The sequence below is a fragment of the Nycticebus coucang genome, chromosome 23 (genome assembly GCF_027406575.1).
Source record: "Nycticebus coucang isolate mNycCou1 chromosome 23, mNycCou1.pri, whole genome shotgun sequence".
NCBI lineage: Eukaryota > Metazoa > Chordata > Mammalia > Primates > Lorisidae > Nycticebus > Nycticebus coucang.
Window position 1 is genome coordinate 18,181,783 of NC_069802.1, and position 20,415 is coordinate 18,202,197.

General features: G+C 34.5%; 1 pseudogene; it reads left to right on the forward strand.

The window, feature by feature from the left end:
- The first annotated feature begins 235 nt into the window (after positions 1-235).
- Positions 236-1,473, forward strand: LOC128575878 (angiopoietin-1-like; annotated as a pseudogene).
- The last annotated feature ends 18,942 nt before the right edge of the window (positions 1,474-20,415 follow it).

Consider the following 20,415-nt stretch of genomic DNA (forward strand, 5'->3'; position numbering starts at 1 on the left):
TTATATTAACAGAAAGCAAAGGTAACATTTTGAGAGGGGAACCCTCAATATAGTATACTTGATACTCTCTATCTTCTAGATAGCCTTTTACAAAAAGGGTAAATTAGGGTATTAGATTCCTGAGTTTCTCTTAAATATAATGTTTCCTATTCCTGATATCACAGCACACTAACCCAGGCAGCACAGCGAGACTCTGTCTCAAAAAAAGAAAAAATATATAGAAAGCAAGTAGAAAATGCAGAACCTTGGAAGAGGGAAGACAAACACGGGGAGGGCCAATAGCATTGACAGCCATTGTCGTCACCGGCTGCTGATGCTTGAGAATCACATTGTGGAAAATATGAAGTCAGACATGGTCCACATACAGCAGAATGCAGTTCAGAACCACACGGCCACTATGCTCGAGATGGGAACCAGCCTCCTGTCGCAGACTGCAGAGCAGACCTGAAAGCTGACAGATGTTGTGACCCCGGTACTAAATCAAACCTCTCGGCTTAAAATACAACTGCTGGAGAATTCATGGTCAACATACAAGCCAGAGAAGCAACGTCTTCAACAGACAAATGAAATTCTGAAAATCCATGAGAAAAACAGTTTATTAGAGCATAACATCTTAGAAATGGAGGGAAAGCACAAGGAAGAGTTGGACACCTTGAAGGAAGAGAAAGAGAACCTTAAAAACTTGGTTACTCATCAAACCTGTATCATCCAGGAGCTGGAGAAACAAAGAGAGCCACCACCAACAACAGTGTCCTTCAGAGGCAGCAGCTGGAACAGATGGACACAGTCCACAACCTTGTCAGCCTCTGCACCAAAGAAGTTTACTAAAGAGAGGAAGAGAAACCAGTTAGAGACTGTGCAGATGTATATCAAGCTGGTTTTAATAAAAGTGGAATCCACACTATTTATATTAATAAATATGCCAGAACCTAAAAAGGTATTTTGCAATATGGATCTTAACGGGGGAGGCTGGACTGTAATACAACATCGTGAAGATGGAAGTTTGGATTTCCAAAGAGGCTGGAAAGAATACAAAATGGGTTTTGGAAATCCCTCTGGTGAATACTGGCTGGGGAATGAGTTCATTTTTGTCATAACCCATCAGAGGCAGTACATGCTGAGATAGAGCTGATGGACTGGGAGGGAAACCGAGCCTATCTCCAGTGCGACAGATTCTACATAGGACGTGAAAGCAGGACTACAGGCTGTATGTCAAGGGCCACCCTGGGACAGCAGGAAGACAGAGCGGCTGATCTACATGGTGCTGATCTTAGTACTAAAGATGCTGATAACGACAGCTGTATGTGCAAATGTGCCCTGATGCTCATGGGAGGCTGGTGGTTTGACGCCTGTGGCCCCTCCAGTCTAAATGGAATGTTCTATACTGCAGCACAAAACCATGGAATGTGCTTCAAAGGGCCCGGTTATTCCTTATGTTCCACAACTATGATGATTCGACCTTTGGATTTTTGAAAGCACAATGTCAGAAGCAACTCTCAACCAAGAAATCTGGAGAAGTGACCGGATGAGAAACTGATTGGAAGCTTCTAAGGCAGCGGTTCTCAGCCTGTGGGTCGCAACCCCATTTGTAACAATGAAAATACATTACGGCATTAGGAAGGTTGACAACCACTGTTCTAAGGCAAACAATATTGTTTGCAGCAACGAGTGGTTGTTATGTACGTCCCCAAGGTTCTTATCTTTGGATTAGGAGCCTTTTGAATTCACAAAAGTCTACCTGGGGTCACTGTATTCATATGGCTTGACTGTAGAGATTGTCCCTGTCATGCTTTGAAAAGGGAAGAAACTGCTCAGCTTGCTGTACTTCAAACTACAACAGGATCTTATTTTGGAAGTATGGTAGCCAGATGATAAATATGGGTTACTTCTTGTAAAACAGGAAAAAAAAAAAAAAAGAAAGTAAGAAAGTAAGAAATATACAAGAAAAATAGAAAGACCTACCATAATCCTTTGAAAAAAGATGTGTTACATTAGCCAGAGGTGTTATATCTATGCAAACCTACAAACAATAAGTGTATACTGTTGCACAGTTGTAATAAAAGTTCAAGAAAAACAGAATTGCCCTCTGAGTTTGCTAAATGTTAATGGATTTCAAAAATCTAATACCAATATCATACTTCATAGTTGATTTCAGTTTACCCGTCCTCAAATGTAAATTCCATTTTTGTAAGCTATAATGAATTGTAGTGTGTGGAGAATAGCAGTGTGAGATACAAACAAATTCCATTACTTTTTGATTTTTTTGATATATTTTTCAGAAAAAAAATGGGCACTATCAACTAAGGACATATGAAGTGAAAAATTACACCCCACATTGCTATGGTTTTTATTATTCTAAAAACTGACCGATATAGAAATATATTTATACCTTGCATAAAATTTAAAGAATGTGAAATATATCAAGTTCTTGAAATAATATACATACATTCAATATTTCCTTTGATATTATACAGGAAAGCAGTATTTCAGAGTGTATTCAGTTGGAGGAAAACCAACTAAAGTGGAGCAGTTCATTTTCCACTATCTTCTTCAAGAAAAAATTTAAATAAGGACTTATCTGTATACATAAAATCAAGCCAAATATTATACTAACAGCAACATAACATTTTGAGAGGGGACCCCAACCCCAATACAATATAGTATACTTGATCCTCTCTATCCTGTGTTCATTAACCTGAGAGACATTCTTCTAGACAGCCTTTTACAAAAAGTGTAAATTAAGGTATTGGATTCCTGAGTTTCTCTTAAATACAATGTTTCCTATTCAAAAAGAGTTTCAGTAACTCACCTGATGTTTATACAGCAATGATAGGAGTTGCTAGACATCAAACCTGGAATATCTGCATCTTTTTACATTTAATTAGATCATTAAATCTGAAGTGTTTCATTTCAAACCAAGAGCTTAGTTTATTATATTTCAAAAAAAGCAATATGAGTAATCCAAATATGCACCTAAAATGTTGACACAGTTTCGCTGTCCTATTGGTAGCTTCTGTGTACCAGCAGCAAAAAGACCTAGAGAGTGAGCAGTGATGAAATTGTGAAAGGCATTGTCCACAGCTTGTTGAGAATCGAATGTTATTACTTGCAAGAGGTGTTCCAAAGTCTGAAAGAAGTGGCAGTCAGTTGTGCAAGGTGACACAAAATCCCTAAGTTCAGCTGCTCTGGTTTGAGCAGCATTATTTGTGTGACAGCATTGTCTTGCAAGACGATTGGCCTGTCTCTATTGAGCAAGCTCGGCTGCTTAATTACAAGCATCCTCATCCTATCATCCAGGTGGTTGCAGTGGACATCCGCTGAAATTAACCCGTTTTCATGAAGTGGTAGTGGATAATACCACCAGCAGACACCATTAGCTCTGTTTTATAAATGTTGGTTTTTGGACTGTGTTTCGGCTCTTCATCTTTAATTAACCATTGTGCTGAAAACTTGCAATCATCAAGAAGAATCCATTCTTTTCTCACCTGTAACAATACAGTGTAGAAATAGTTCATTTTTATGTATAAGAACAAAGAAAGGCAAGCTTTGAGATGATTTCTCTTCTGACAATTATTCATGTGGAAGCAATCTATCTAGCTTCTTTACTTTGCCCGTTTGATCTAAATGGTCCAATATTGTTGGAACAGTGATATGCTGCTAATTGACATGTAGGTTGAGATGTATTTGCTTTCACTGAAGCTCATCATTATCCACCTTGGTCTCAAGTGGCCCACATGACTCACTTTCAAGATTAAAATCACCAGAATGGAAATTTTCCAATCATCACTGTACTGGCATTCATTAGCCACATCCTTCCCACTTTGTTGATATTTCAAGCTGTCTGTTCTGCATTGGTTCCATGATGGAACTCATATTCAAAAATAACATGAGTTTTTGACTTATTTAGGGTTTCACAAAAATTGCCGTAAAAGAAGAATGATAATCACAAGTCAAAACATTCATTTGAAAGAATGAGATGGCATCTTCACAATAAAAATAAAAGAAAAGAAGTGTCATAGAATGTCAGAGATACCAGCTGTCCAATTTAGTGTTTAAGGAAATTGAAATTTTTCATACTTAATAACCTAAGTAAAATATTTATAATTTTCCATAAGGCTGCCATATTAAAAACAACATCAAAATCTCAGTGCCAAAAAAAAAAAAAAAAAAAATCTCAGTGCCTTTTGACAATAAACCTTAGAAATCTGTAGGTTAGTTTCAGAATTTTTGGTAGACCATCTGGGGAACAGGATCTATCATAGAAAAACACAGGACCATCCTTAAGCCCATGTAATTTTTTGCCTGGACATTAGTTATGTCTCTTTCATTGCATTTCACTGGCCAAAGTGAGCTTCGTATCTGATATTAATAGGAATACAAATTATACTCCTTCCATAGAATAAGCCAGAGGCAGTATAAATATTTGACAAAAAAAAAAAAAAATAGACTGTCTCACACTTAACTTTGAATTAGAAAGCAACAAATTTCAAGAAAATGATAATATACCACAAGAGGTAATGAATTGCATGTGGGCTGTTCAGGTACAGTATTAAAGTAAAAGCACACAGATGGGCACGGTGGCTCACACCTGCAATCCTAGTACTTTGATAGGCCCAGGCGGGTCAATTGCCTGAGCTCACAGGTTTGAGACCACCCTGAGCAAGAGTGAGACCCCATCTCTAGAAATTAGCCAGGCATTGTGGCAGGTGCTTGTAGTACTGATGTAGTACTGATGTACTACAGCCTCCTGAGTAGCTGGGACAAGAGAATCGCTTGAGCCCAGGAGTTTGAGGTTGCTGTGAGCTGTGACTCTATGGCACTCTACTGAGGGTGAAAAAGTGAGACACCCTCACTTTGTTTATTTGTTTATTCAAAAACAAATAAATAAAGTAAAAGCATAATTCCGTGGTATATTGAAAAATGACAGGTCATCCAAAATTCCCAAGAGCCGAAATCAATAATTAGATTCTAACTTCTGTCTCCTAGGAAATACCCACGAATGAAATACAAAGAAAAAATATTAAACTAACGTGTGCTAGATAATCCAGAATTCAGTACAAAATAATTATGGAGGAACAAAGCATTGAAAAGAAGTGAAAACAAGCAAGGGCAGATAGAAAGAAAGCAACTGTGTGTATAAGCTGAGAATACACCTTCACTAAATTCAGGGCTTCCTGATATGCTTTGAAATTAGTTATTAACCTCATTTAGAGGCAAGGCCTCTGGAGTGAGTAAATGTAAAAGCAGATACTGCTCAAAGATTCCTTTGAATCTTTAGAGGAAACTATAGGTTGAGTATGCAATAACAGGGAAATGTACATGTTTATATTATGGTTCTTCAGAGGAACAGAACCAGAAAATATTTAGATTATAAGAGTTGATTAATTATGGGAATTGGCTCAGTCTAAGAAGTCCCATGATATGTCATCTGCAAGCTGGAAAATCAGGGAAGCTTGTGCTTATAATTTAGTCTGATTCTGAAGGCCTTAGAACTGGGAGAGCCAATGGTGTAACTCTCAGGCCAAGGTTGAAGGACCAAGATGCAGAAAGTCCAATGTTTGAGGGCAGGAAAAGGGGAATGAAGTGGCTCAGGGCAGGAAAAGGGGAATGAAGTGGCTCAGGAAGACAGCAAGTTCACTCTGCCTCTGCTTTTTCATCTGGGCCCTCAGTGGACGAAAGGACACCCACTTACATCAGGGAGGGCGGATCTTCCTTGGTAGCATGATTCAAATGCTCATCTTTTTCAGAAGCACCATAACAGACACACCCAGAAACAATGTATTACCTAGGTAACCTTTAACTAAGTCAAGGTCACACATGAAATTAAGCATCATAATGTTGGTTGGTTTTAATTTGATAACCATGAATTTGACCCTTCCTATGGAGTGACTGCCTGTCTCTAGTTTACTAGTTTAAATGCACACACTTTCTGCTGGATGTTTAAATTTTTAAATCTTCTATATAACTGGTTTTGTTTTCTAGACATTTTTAAAACTACTTTATTGAATTAGAAATGACATATAAATAGCTGCACAAATTTAATGTATATGGAGAGTTTGTGGATAATAAAATTAAAATCAAATTAAATTTAAAAAATTAATTGATAAAAAAGAAAAGAAAAGAAATAAATAAAATAACCACTACCTTCAAGATCATACAGATGGCTGTTACCCTAAGACTAAACATATATATCTTAAAAATGTATATGATTCCCAGAGAAATAAATCTATGTACCTTTGATAGTAGTAGCATTCATAAATAATTAATATTTTCTAGATAATTTCCTAAAAAATACCAAAATAGATTTTTGTCTACTAGTTTAAATCAGCGTTTCTAAATACAATTACAACTCACTGATATATATTGATTGGTGAACAAGACAAAATTATAACTATCTTACCAAAATTTACATAATTATTTTGTATATGCTTAAATTTATGAACAATTTGTCTATAACCTTTAGAGTACATCTTTCAATTACTATTTAACTATCTCTCTCTTTCTATTTATCTATACATCTATTATTCTTTATAGGTTGAATTGTCTTAATCCTCAGTGCTTTAAAATGTGCAATTATTTGGAAACAAGATCATTGTAAATACTTGAGATGAGGTCATACTGGACTTTGGTAGAAACTTAGGACACTAGTCTTCATCAGAAGAGGCATGAGACAAGTAGAAAATCATGTGAAAGCAGAGGTAGAGACTGGAGTGATGGACCGTCCAGTCAAGGAACCCCAAAGTTAATGACCATGGACAGTAGCTAGGAAGAAGGAAGGAACATTTCTACACAGAGTTTCAGAGCCAAAAGGTCTCTATCAACACCTTGATTTCATACCTCTAACTGCCAGAATTTTAAAAAAGAATATGAACATTTTTTCATGTGTCTGTAGGCCTTGCACCTGTCTTCTTCAAAGAAGTTTCTCTTCAACTCTCTTGCCCATCCTGAGATGGGATCACTTGCTCTTTTCTTGCTAATACGTTTGAGTTCTCTGTGGATTCTGGTTATTGAACCTTTGTCGGAGACATAACCTGCAAACATCTTCTCCCATTCTGAGGGTTGTCTGCTTGCTTTACTTACTGTGTTCTTGGTTGTGCAGAAGCTTTTAGTTTGATCAGATCCCACTAATGTATTTTTGGTGTTGCTTCAATCGTCCAGGGGGTCCTCCTCATAAAATATTTGCCCTGGCCAATTCCTTCAAATGTTTTCCCTGCACTTTCTTCTAGTATTTTTATGGTTTCATGTCTTACGTTTAAAACTTTAATCCAGTGAGAGTCTATCTTAGTTAATTGTGGGAGGTGTGGGTGCAGTTTCAGTCTTCTACAGGTTGCCAGCAAGTTTACCCAGCACCATTTGTTAAATAGGAAATCTTTTCCCCCACTGAACAATTTAATTGGCTTATCGAAGATCAAATAACGGTAAGTGGTTGGAATGGAGACTTTACCTCTTTCATGTTTACACAGATGGAGCTGGAATATATTCTTAGCAAAGTATCTCAAGAATGGAAGGAAAAAAATTGCAGTGAAGGCTATGTTAACCAGTTTGATGAAAATATTTCAAATGGTATATAAAACCAGCACATGATACTCCAGAATTGCAATAATGTACACAACTATGATATAATAAAAAAGAATATGTTTTTGTTGTTTTAAGACATCCAGTTTGTACTAGAAGCCCTAGGAAAAGAATTATCTATCTATATCTATTGTCTTTCCATTTATCATCTATTTATATTTACCTTTCTTAATCATCATAATCAGCTCTCTACCTGGGCATGTAAATCTAGTTTCCCCAGAACATTCTGATAAAATGCTTTATCTGAAAGTAATTTCTTAGGGAATGTTCCCAGAAAACAATAACAAAAAAAAAAAAATCTTAGCAAATTGGACAAGAATAGATGTAAAATGAATACCGGACAAGCTCCAGCAGAGTCCCTCAGAGGGTATCCTTCTTTGGGTTCCCAGCAGGGACATATGGTAGCTCACAGCCAAGGTCAAGCCTGTATACCACCTCAACAAGTCTGTCATTGTTTAAAACCTGTGGAGGGGACAGGACAGTGATTTTGAGTTTCCAGGAGATTCTGTCACTCTGCAAATGGCTAAAAGTGTTCTGTCAGCCTCAGGCCGACCTCCAACAAAAGCAAACAGATACTGGCTTGTTGGAAGTGAAAACATGGGGTTCATGTGACTAAAATGATTAAAGTAGCTGAGAAATGTCACAGCACTGAGAGGGAATACAACATATATAGATAATTTCTGAAAATGATCACAATGGCAATTTAAAGACATTATTATGATTTTTATTATCCACATTTCACTTCATTGCTAAATTTTAAGAACAAATGTGAACTGGGTTATTTTTAATAAAAATTATGTTCTGAGAAAATGTTATATTCCAAATCTTCTTCTAGCCTGAGTTACTAATAGTCTACTTTTCTATAAATTAAGTCTTTGAATTATTATAAGTGAACCAGTTTGGTGCCTGATACTTAAACTTATGATCCTAGAAATAAAAATAGAAGAGGCTCATAACAGAATGTGGTTTTTAAGGCATTACCTCTCTTATTGTATATAAAGTTGTTTCCTCCAGCATGATTTGCTAGGGCAGAAGCTCTGGAAACATCTGTTCTAGAATCACTAGAATCTTTAGAAATAGCTCTTCTTCTTCTTTTTTCTTTTTTTTATTTGGCCGGGGCTGGGTTTGAACCTGCCACCTCCAGCATATGGGACTGGCGCCCTACTCACTGAGCCACAGGCACCGCCTTAAAACACTCAGAGGCCACCACATCCTCTGAAGAGGTGGTATCTGGTAGATCTATGGTGAGTACTAGACAAAAACCAGAACTCACAGATATATCTAAAAAAGTAACATCCACTCCAGTGCATAAAACACTATGTGCAAGTTACCTGAAAGTGTGTCATAATTGCATAAACATATGTATTTTTCCTTTCATTGTGAATAATAGAATAACTGTCTTTTAAAATGTTTTATTGTTATACTCTGTTCTGCTACAGTGCAACATAAATGTTGTGAGTGAGAAAAAAGTAGACGATAAGAGTTGCCAGACGCGTGTCTCACAACTATTCAGTGAGAATAAAACTGGTGGAATCAGCAAAACTTCCTCAAGCAAAATTCACTAATTGTAAAACTCCAGCGTTTTAAAAAAAAAACCTGGAAACAACCACTAATACCTTTCCTTTTAAAATCATACTAAATTAAGTATAGTTTTATATTTAGTTTAAATCATCTACATATTTTCCATATTAAAATAATAACATATACCAATTAATCATTTACAAATAAAATTATCTAAGTCACACTTAAATATTAGTAAAGTAGATTTGCTAGTTAAATATTCTTTTTTTTTTTTTTTTGCTGTTTTTGGCCGGGGCTGGGTTTGAACCCACCACCTCCGGCATATGGGGCCAGCAAAGCCCTACTCCTTTGAGCCACAGGCACCGCCCAACTAGTTAAATATTCTTCTACAAGAAGGTCACCTAATTCCATGAGCTCAACAATATAATTAGGCCTTAAGAAGGAAATGTTACAAAATACAAAGTTTACCTTTCCTAAAAGTGGGAGAACTAACATTGTAGTTGAGAAGAATAGATAGATGGCAAGGAACTGGAATAAGGACAGGTTAGTAATACATTTGTTGTTTATTATATATAAATTTAAAACATACTAATTATATGCACAATTTCCATTTGTGTACATTAAAAATAGTAATTCCAGATGCAGATATTATTTAGAAGTATCCTGTGATAGAAATTTACACAACTCATTTATGAATTTGAAGGCATTCAGAATAATGTTTATACTTAGTAAAGGTAAGCAACAGACACACGGAAATTCTTACCTAGAGAACAAAAGAGCATGCAGAATGACTAAGTTTTTGAATTATTGGTATATTTTACTTCACTCCAAGTTCTGCCTTAACTCTATCTGCCAGTGTCTGTATTATGGCTTTTCTACCTCTAGCCATTTTGAAGAAAGGAATATTTCTAATTTTCCAGTGACAATCATTTGTAAAAGTCCAGTTTTAATGTGATACAAGTGAGCTTTGAAATATATAGATGACTTATACATTGCCCCAGAAGGAATTCATCTCTTAAATAATCAGGCTGTAATTCACTTTCCTTTGAGAATTGTGAACTTAACATAAAAAATTAAAACTAGTCATAATGGTAAAACTTAAAAATTGGCTTTCTGAAACCAGTTATTTATAAAATTGTGAAATTAAGTCTTCTTAGTTTTATGTATAAATGATGTTATTCCTCTGGTGTGCATTTTTCTTAATTGAAATGTATTTGTGTCTCTGGATATGCAAAGGATTTGGGATTTATAAAAATAGAAACTGCTGTTGGATCACCTTGGTGTTAATGAGTTTACAATTAGTCTACTTTTGTTTCTTTTCTGTATAATTTTTTTGACAATTATGTTAGTGATATTTAATTTATAATTTACATTGCAATTTCTATTTATTTGCTACAAAGTTATTAAGTGGAAAATAAAATTTACAAAGTAGTAAGGTAAAACTTCGAGATACTAAAATTATGCAGAATTCACAATAGGTTATAAAACAAAGTATATAAGTTTATAGAACAAAGTGGTCTTGAGAATTGTTAAAAAAGTTTTTGATTTTTTTTACGTGCACCCTGTAACATATTTCATATTATATTAATCTGATTCTGAAATTATATAATGAAAAGTTTTCTGTGAAAATAGTACAGACATATTCTTAGCAAAGTATCTCAGGAGTGGAAGGAAAAGTATCCAATGTACTCAGCTCTGCTATGAAGCTAAATTATAGCTTTCACGTGAAGGCGGTAACCCAACTATACAACAAGACTATGGGGAAAGGGCCAAGGAAGGGGGAGGGAGGGGGGAGGTTTGGGGGGAGGGAGGGTAATGGGTGGGGCCATATCTACGGTGCATCTTAGAATGGGTACAAGTGAAACTTACTAAATGCAGAATACAAATGTCTACATACAGTAACTAGGAAAATGCCATGAAGGCTACGTAGAACAGTTTGATGAGAATATTTCAAATTGTATATGAAACCTGCACATTGTACCCCTTGATTGCACTAATGTACACAGCTATGACTTAACAATAAAAATAAATAAATTTAAAAAAAAAAAGAAATTTAGAAAACAAGGAAAAAAAAGAAAATAGTACAGACAATATCTTTTGATGAATCATTAAATTCTCAGGGATTTTCAGACTTAAATTATTATAAATGAATCATGTCGGTCATTCATAGATCAAATATATAATGTATTTTCACTAATCAACAACAATAAAAAATGAACAAATGGACAAAACATTGATAACTAGGATCTACAGAGAACTCAACATAAAAAGAGCCAAAAATGCCTTATATCACTGGGCAGGAGAGATGAGTAAGATCTTCTCTAAAGAAGACAGAGGTATGGCTAACAAACATATGAAGAAATGCTCATTGTCCCTAATTATTAGAGAAATCAAAACCACCCTGAGATATCACCTAACCCCAGTGAGAATGGCCCACATAAGAAAATCTCAAAACAAATTCCAATTAGATTTTACACAGGTAGATACACAGGCACAAGTATTTTTTTCAAAATCTACAAATCACAAAATAGCAAAAAGACAAAATACATGTCCAATTTTGGAAATTTTCTCTCTTTGGATAAAAAAACATCCCCTGTAGGGAAAGTATAAGCTTATAACTAAATGCATTTATTCATATGGATTTAATATAAATATTTTACGAATATATAATAATTTTATATTTTTCTATTAAAATTGTTCTTTTAATTTTAATATCCATGTAATATTTATAAACATAATTACAGGGTTTTTTTTTTTTTTTCTTGAGACAGAATCTTCCTCTGTTGGCCAGGATAGGGTGCTGTGGCATCAGCCTGTCTTAAGCAAACTCCTGGGCTCAAGTGATCCTCCTACCTCAGTTCCTGAATACTTGGAACTACAAACACCCAACATGATGCCCAGCTGATTTTTCCATTTTTAATATAGAGAAGGTCTTGCTCTTTCTCAGGCTAGTCTCAAACTCCTGAGCTCTAATAATCACCCTGCCTCCCAGAGTACTACAATTGCAAGCATGAGCTACCATGCTTTCCTTTTGTAATATAATTTGAAGAAAGCAAGTGTGATGGTCCAACTGTTTTTCTTTCTCAAGGTTGTTTTAGATAGTCAAGGTCTTTGGTGGTTCTTTAAGAAATGCCTCGAATTTTGATGGGGATTGCATTAAATCTGTATGTTTTGTTTTGGGTTATTTGGATATTTAATAATAGTTTTCTTTTAGTTCCCAAACACAGTAGAATTCTCACGTTGACCACCTGAGACTTTAACAAAATGGTCAACATGCAGAGGTGGTCAACATAAGGAACTAGGCCTACTGTATGGATACATACATGTGATGCATGCCCATGAAAATTATGAAAATATGAAATTTTTCATAAAAAGTCTATGATAGTCTATGAAAATTATGTCTATATAGGAGGTGGTGAGTGTAGGTAGGTGGTCAATTATGGAGGGTATACTGTATGGAATATCTTTTTGTTAATTAGTGCCATCAACATTCCTTCATCAATGTTTTATATTTTTCAGTGTATAGATTTCTCACTTTCTTGATTAAGTGAATTTATTTTTTAATGCTTTTTCAAATGGAGTTCTTTTCTGGATTTCTTTTTCAGATGTATTGCTATAGGTATAAAGAACTGAAACTTATTTTTGTTTGTTGATTTTATATTCTCAATCATTTATGAATGTAACAATTTCTGAGGGGAGACTTTGGGCTTTTCTACCAACAGGACTGTATTAGCTGAAATTCTTTTTTCTTTTTTTTTTTTTACAACTTGGATGACCTTTATTTGTTTTTCTTATCTGATTACTCCTGCTAGTACTCCTCTGACTGTGTTGAGTGGAATAACATGAGCATTTTCACCATGTACCAGGCCTTAGAGAAAAAGGTTTTAGGTTTTCTCTATTGGTTACTAAGTTAGCTGTGGGCTTTTCATAAAAGGCATGGATGGAGCTGGAACATATTCTTCTTAGTAAAGTGTCTCAAGAATGGAAGAAAAAGTACCCAATGTACTCACCCTTATTATGAAACTAATGTAGGACCTCCACATGAAAGCTATAACCCAGTTACAACCTAAGAATAGGGGGAAGGGGGAAAGGGAGGGGAAGGAGGGGGATTAATGGGATTACACCTGCGGTGCATCTTACAAGGGTATATGTGAATCCTAGTAAATGTGGAATGTAAAGGTCTTAGCAAAATAACTAAGAAAACGCCACAAAAGCTATGTTAACTAGTGTCATGAAAATGTGTCAAACGGTCTATGAACCAAGTATGTGGTGCCCCATGATCATACTAATGTACACAGCTATGATTTAATAAAAATAATAATAATAATAAATAAATAAATAAATAAATAAAGGCCTTCTGTTAAAAAAAAGATCTTTCTATACTTATTTTGTTGAAAATTTTTATCATGAAAGAATGCAAAATTTGTTAAATGTGTTTTCTGCATATATTGATATGATCATATGTTTTTATGAAATGTTTCATTTCATTAACGAATGTTAAAAGTATATTGCACTGATTGCATAAGTTAGACCAACCTTGTCTCACTGAGATAAATCTTGCTTGGTTATGGTTACCTTGGAGGTGTATTGTTGAATTGATTTGCCAGCATTTTACGCTAGCTTAGGCATCTATGTTCACCAGCAATATTGTCCTGTAGTTTTCATTTCTTGTGATGCCTTTGTCTGGTTTTGGTACTTGGGTGATGTTGGCCTTGTAAAATGAATTAGGAAGTATACCCTCTATTTTTATTTTTTGGAGGCATTTAAGATGGGTAAATTTTAATTCTACTTTGAATATTTTATAGAATTCAGCCATGAAGCCATGTGGTCTTGGGTTTTTCTTTGTTGGAATGTTTTTGATTACTACTTCAATCTCTACTTATTATCGACCTCTTCAGGTTATCCAATTTGATGTCATATAATTGTTTATAATAGTCCTTTGTGATCACAGTTATGCTTTCCCATCTTTAAATAGAAATAATTAGAGTATATATTTTGTGATATAGTTGTGAAAATTAAATTATTTATATAAAATCTTGGCCTATCCTAAATGTTATCTGTTTAATGTTTCTTATTAAAGTGCTTTTTTCATAACAGGTGTTCATTTGCTACTTGTTAATTAGTTAATTAGGTAATATCATAGATTAAAACGTAATAATCAAAATGATTTAAAGAGAATAAAAAAATGGAAGATAATGAATTTTATTGTTTGTTTTGGTCTGTGGAAAAAACTAATGTTCTACTTGATTGAGGGAAATAAATCAAGTGTACAGATGATTTTCACATAGTTAATAAGCACTGATATCTGTTTAAATAATGCTGACTATGTATTCCTATGTATTATATCTGATATGTATTGTGAATTTTATTCATCTTTAGACATTACAATATATTTTTGAGTAATACACCTACCAGGAAAGGTGACAACAAACTATTAGAAAATTACTCAGCTATTCATCTTCTGAAAGATTGAAGCCTGCTTGGACATGCATGCTGACAAAAATGCTATATATATATTCCTGAACCTAATGAATAGAAATTACATAGATTTAGATTTATACTCCAAGTGAATTAAAACTTTCTCACAATTGGGGTTACCAGTGCTGACTGTGCTGCCCCACAGTGAGTTTATAATACTCATTTGTTTGATTACAAGTGTTTATGAAAGAATTTGCTAATAGTAAAACAAAGTTAAACTTCCTCGAATGGGGAACAGTAGTTCCTTGTAGCTCCCATACTAACAGGAACAGGTAGTTAGTGGGCAAATGAGCGTCTGACTTATTCAACTTTCTGACCTCATGTTAGAATTATACGTTGTGTTATCACACTCATGCATATGAATTCCCCATTCCAATTTTAATAGACAGTATGGAATAATTTTACATTTTTCAGCCTGCTATACCCATGTCCTTCCCTACAGAATTGCCTATTTTATTTTTTTTGTTTTTGTTTTGGTTTTTGGCCGGGGCTAGGTTTGAACCTGCCACCTCCGGCATATGGGACCGGCGCCCTACTCCTTTAACCACAGGTGCTGCCCCAGACTTGCCTATTTTAACTGAAATCGGTAGCATTCTGATCAAAGAAGAGTATTTTCATTCTATTTCTTTATATAGCAAATGTGTTCTACCGGTAATTCTTATCCAGTGAAATGTTGACAATTGAAAATGAGAAAAAAATTAATTAAATGGCCTTATTACTCAGGAGACAGCCTCCCCAGTTGATATGTGAGAGAACAACTTTTAGTATCTATCCTATTGTTTTCTGTTCTGGGTTACCTACTCTCCTTAGGCAATAGGAACCTAAAACAAAATTAAATGAATATGTGGAGAAAATTTAAAGTTGAAAATGGGAAAACTCAGTGGATGAGCTCAGACTTAAAATTGTCTGTGGTACTTGATGAAGGCCAATACTGGAAGGAAAACAACAGAATTTGATGAGATATATTACTTTTCTCATTTGTTTGCTTTACTTTTCTATTAGTGTGTTCTGATAAAGACAATTAAGCATTTTAATAATAGATAAAAATATCAGTAATTAGTGTGTTTATTTGTATAATATATAGTAAATTTCATGTGAACTCTGAACCATTTTAATAGTAATTTTCTGTACAATTTTAACAAAATTGTGGATCATCTAAAGCCTACTTTTGAAATTTCATGAGTCCTGGTATCCTAAGTTATGAAATCAAAATCAAAAGTGATAGCTTGTGTCTAAGAAAATTCTTTTATTTTATCCCCCTTTTGAACAACTCTGCTATGTGGGTAAATTAGAGTATTTTATTTTATTTTATTATTTTATTTTATTTATTTATTTTGAGACAGAGTCTCAAGTGTCTCATAGCAACCTCTATCTTCTCCTCAAGCAATCCTCTTGCCTCAGTTTTTCTATTTTTAGTAGAGATGGGGTCTTGCTTTTTTTTGTGGTGGTTGTTGTTGTTGTTCAGGCTGATCTTAAACTCATGAGCTCAAGCAATGCACCCACCTCAGCCTCCCAGAGTGCTAGGATTACAGATGTGAACCACCGCGCCCAGCCTGAGCATTTTCTTGATTAGAAAATATGAAAATATCTAACCTTATCATGTCAAGGAAGGCTGTTTGTTGTTGAATTTCCTTTCAAGGTATGTACCTGTGAATCAGTCCTTTAAGTTTTCACTGAAAGAGAACTAAATAAGGCAGAAACTATTCATGGAAAAAACCCCAAAACTCACTTCATTCTTAACACGTAGAATTTGGTACATAAAATGTCACCTTCAGTTTTAGGGGATCCAGAGTTTCACCTTACACATATAAGGTCATTCCCTGATGTAATTATAACTGTAGACTCATTTTTAAAAATAAATAAATTAATTAAAAACTGAAGAATAGTTTGGGCAGCTCTGGATAAGAGTGGGGATATTGCAATGGGATCAGATCAATTGCTGCCTAGATTAAAGCTGAGAAATATTGTGTGTGAGACTCCATGTCTATGTAGAACATCTAAGTACATTTAACACAGGGGACAGAGGGAAAAAACAATGATTTTAAGGAAGAGATTCATTAGGATCTCATAATTCTTACCCTGCACACTTTCGAAAGTTTCTTAGGTAGTCTGCTTATTCCTAGGGAGGAAATTGAGGCTTAGAAAATTAGAATTATTCATCTAAGTTCATACAGTGGCATTGAGCAAGCAGGTGAGAAGAGTCTTAGATTTCTGTCATGTGTTGCAAAACAGATCACACAGAATTTGAGGGTCTATATCCCACACTGAATAGAGATTTACAGTGAATTGCTATGAAACAATAGCAGCATTTCAACAGTTTTAAGATAAGTCTTTTATAAATGTTGATGCTTCTGTCTTCCACCCTTTAGTAATGGCTATAAGAGTTCAGAAATACCCTAGTATACCCATCATTTTTTTTTAAGGGTGCCCAATCTGTTTTTTTTTTTAAGTCATAAACACATAGATCATGTATACACTAATGGATTTATGGGGTAAAATGTGCTGATTTTAAATACAATTTGGAATGCTTACATCAAAATAGTTAATATAGCCTTCACCTCATTTACTTAATTATTGTGTTAAGATATTTATACTCTATGCTTAATAGATTTGACACGTACCCTCGCAATATGCACCATGGGTGTGGTCCCACCATTTACCCTTCCATGAAAATTCTCCTCTCCCTCCCCATTCTGCCGGATAGAAAAAATTGTTTCCTGATAGCAATAGAAATAACAATAAAATATGATAGCCAATTAATTAATAGGACATTGAAAGTTAAATTCAAATTTTAAATAAAAAAGCCTGTGGTTTTAGGCATTACAGTAGTTTAGATTTATTTCCTGTTAAGAAAACATTCCTTTAGATCCAGGACCAAAACAAAATACTCACTGAAGAGCAGTCTTGGAAGCACACTTAGGTATTTCAGAGAACTTCCTTTAACTTCTGTTATGGTGAAAACTTTCAAAAACTATTTTTAGAGATCAAATGAAGCCCACTTTGAAAAGCTCAGCTTGATTAAGAACAGACAACACACATTTGGAGAATAAAAAGAATCACTCACTACTTTTATGAAATTCTTCAGGGACTTCACTCCAGGTAGACAAATGTGGGAAGGGAGTTAAAGAGGATTTTAAACTTAGATGTTTGGAAAGCTTTTGACAAAATTCTTTACAGTCAGGTAAGATTAGTAGAAAAGATCAATGAAACTAATAGTAAATTGGCTCACTGTTCAGAACAATGATTATGGAAAAGAAACAAAGATACTAAAATAGGTTTCTGTGGTCCCAACCAATTTTTAAAATTTTGCTTCTTCTTAAGTCAGAAACACATGTTCAACTTTCCAAAAACATTTAAACAGATTTTATTTTGAGATATTACATTAAGGGATTATTTTATAATTTGTGAAATAAAAATAAAGTTTATATAACAGTTGATGACAAATAATATGTGTGCCTCTGTGTTTATATTTGGAATTTTGTTTTTAAAATGGAAATGGATTTTATGGAGAATATTTTAAGACTATATTGATACAAACTTAGATCATAAACCAGCACTAAGAATTAGTAGTCAAGCCATCATCTTTAACATTCCATATGAAATATTATTTTACTCCAACTGCTCTAACATGATTAGCATTACTTTTGTTGTTTGAGACAAAGTCATTTCATTTACCAATAATGAAAAATAAAGAACCCACCCACAATGATTCTGTTTGACTGACTTAATAATTTTACTCCAACAAACATAACCGTACCTGGCATAGTAAATCATCAATATATCTTTGTGAATGAATGAATAGGTGACCCAACAAATGGGTAAAATGACTCTTAGCCTGTAATGGGCCATTGAAATATTAGCCTTTGTGTTGGGGATTGACTTTACCATTTATTTCTTCCCTGTTTCATATTGCATGATTATAAAATTAAGTTGTGGAAAACCAAAGAACACAAACTCAATTCTTTTTTTTTTTTTTTTTTTCTATTTCTAAGCACTGCTTTTCAGGAAGGTGCAGGAAGGGGAGACAATGCGTCCTAATGGGGACTGTCTCACCCCACGTTCATACAAAACCAAAGTGCAGGTTGCTTTTTCTTAAATATTTAAATAAACCGAAAACACCTTTCAAGATTTGTTTTTTGATCAGCAGTGAAGGAAAGACCTTAAAATTTTCAGATAGGGAAGATGAGACATTGTGTCACTCAGTGGTATGTGGGAACATAAACCTTCACATCATAAAGAAAGGTAAATGGGTTATTTGAAGGAATATTTACAATACGTGGTATATGTTTGAAAGAAGTCCAATCTTTGTCTAGAACAGTCAATATGGGAGTTCTATAAAGGAATTTAAGAATTTGAGCAGTACATGAACCATTTAAGATTTATTTATTCTTGATGGTATTTTTAGAATGTCCCATGTGTAGTAATCAGAATGTTGTGATTGAAATTATGACATAATAAAGATAATTCATATAAATGCATTTGGATTTTAATGTACCAGGATATTAACACACCAAGCATTGTATAGAGCGCTTCATGGACTTTGCCCCCCATAAGAACTTTAGGCAATGATTTCTCGTATTATCTACATGCAACAGCTGAAGAAACTAACCTAGTAAGGGTTAGAAATGGCATATATTTAGAAAGGAATTTCTAACTATGAACCCATGTTTTCCCTCTATGCTACAGTGCCTTTACATTTCGTGGTAAGAAGATAGGGAAAATTAGTCCATTATGTGTGGACTGATATACAGGATATATTTATTAATTGTTGGAGGATTTTAAGGAAGGATAGCATTGTCTTCAAATATTACAAATTTTAAGTGATTTCAAGCTTAAGGCACATCACAGGGAGATTCAACTGAATTGTGAGAAGTCATTAACTTTCAAAACTATAAGACCAATAATAATGTGACTGTGCATTTCATTTCCTGGAGATTTCAAGGAAGAACGAACCTCATAATCTAATGTGAAATTTATTTGAACTGAGTATATGTAATTGTTTTCCATTTTCCTATTTTTATTTTTTTGACAGAGTCTCACTTGGTCAGCCTTGGTAGAGTGCCCTGGCATCTTAGCTCACAGCAACCTCAAACTCTTGGGTTCAACTGATCCTCTTGCCTCAGCCTCCCAAGTATTTGGGACTACGGGCATCCATTACCATGCCCAGCTATTTTTTAGATACCGGGGGTGTTGCTTTTGCTGAGGCTGGTCTTGAACCTGTGAGCTCTGGCAATCCCCCTTACCTTGGCCTCCCAAGTGCTAGGATTACAGGCATGAATCACTGTTCTCAGACTCTTTTTTTTTAATTTTCACTGATTAATCTTTTTAAGACTAATTACTACATATGCTGAATATTTCTTTGCCATTTATCTCTCTTTTATCTTTTCCACAAATTTAAATATTTCTATAACTAAAGTCATATTAATTTAGACAGATTTTATTGCTTTAAGATCCCTGCTCTAGTTGTCTAGGACAATGACACAGTATAGTATCATGACATAGAGAGGTCTTATTTTCTCTACTTACTCCAAATGGTTAAAGGTTCTAGGGAGTAGGAGAAAAGATAAAATATCAGAGCCAGCTTCAGAAAAAAATATGTAACTGAAAAATTTGTCTACCAACATCTTCACTTATTCGATGCCTACTCAGGCATTCTGTTAACCCCAAGCAAAATCGAGTCAGCGTCTAAAAATCGAGTCAGCGTTATGCATCAGTTCATTCATTTCTTATTCAAAATGTATTTATTGAGTGGTGGCTTATGATCGGTACCATACTAGGTGCTGTATAAGAAAATGTAAGGTAAAATTCTTTTATTTCCAGCTCTTTTTGTATTTCTACATG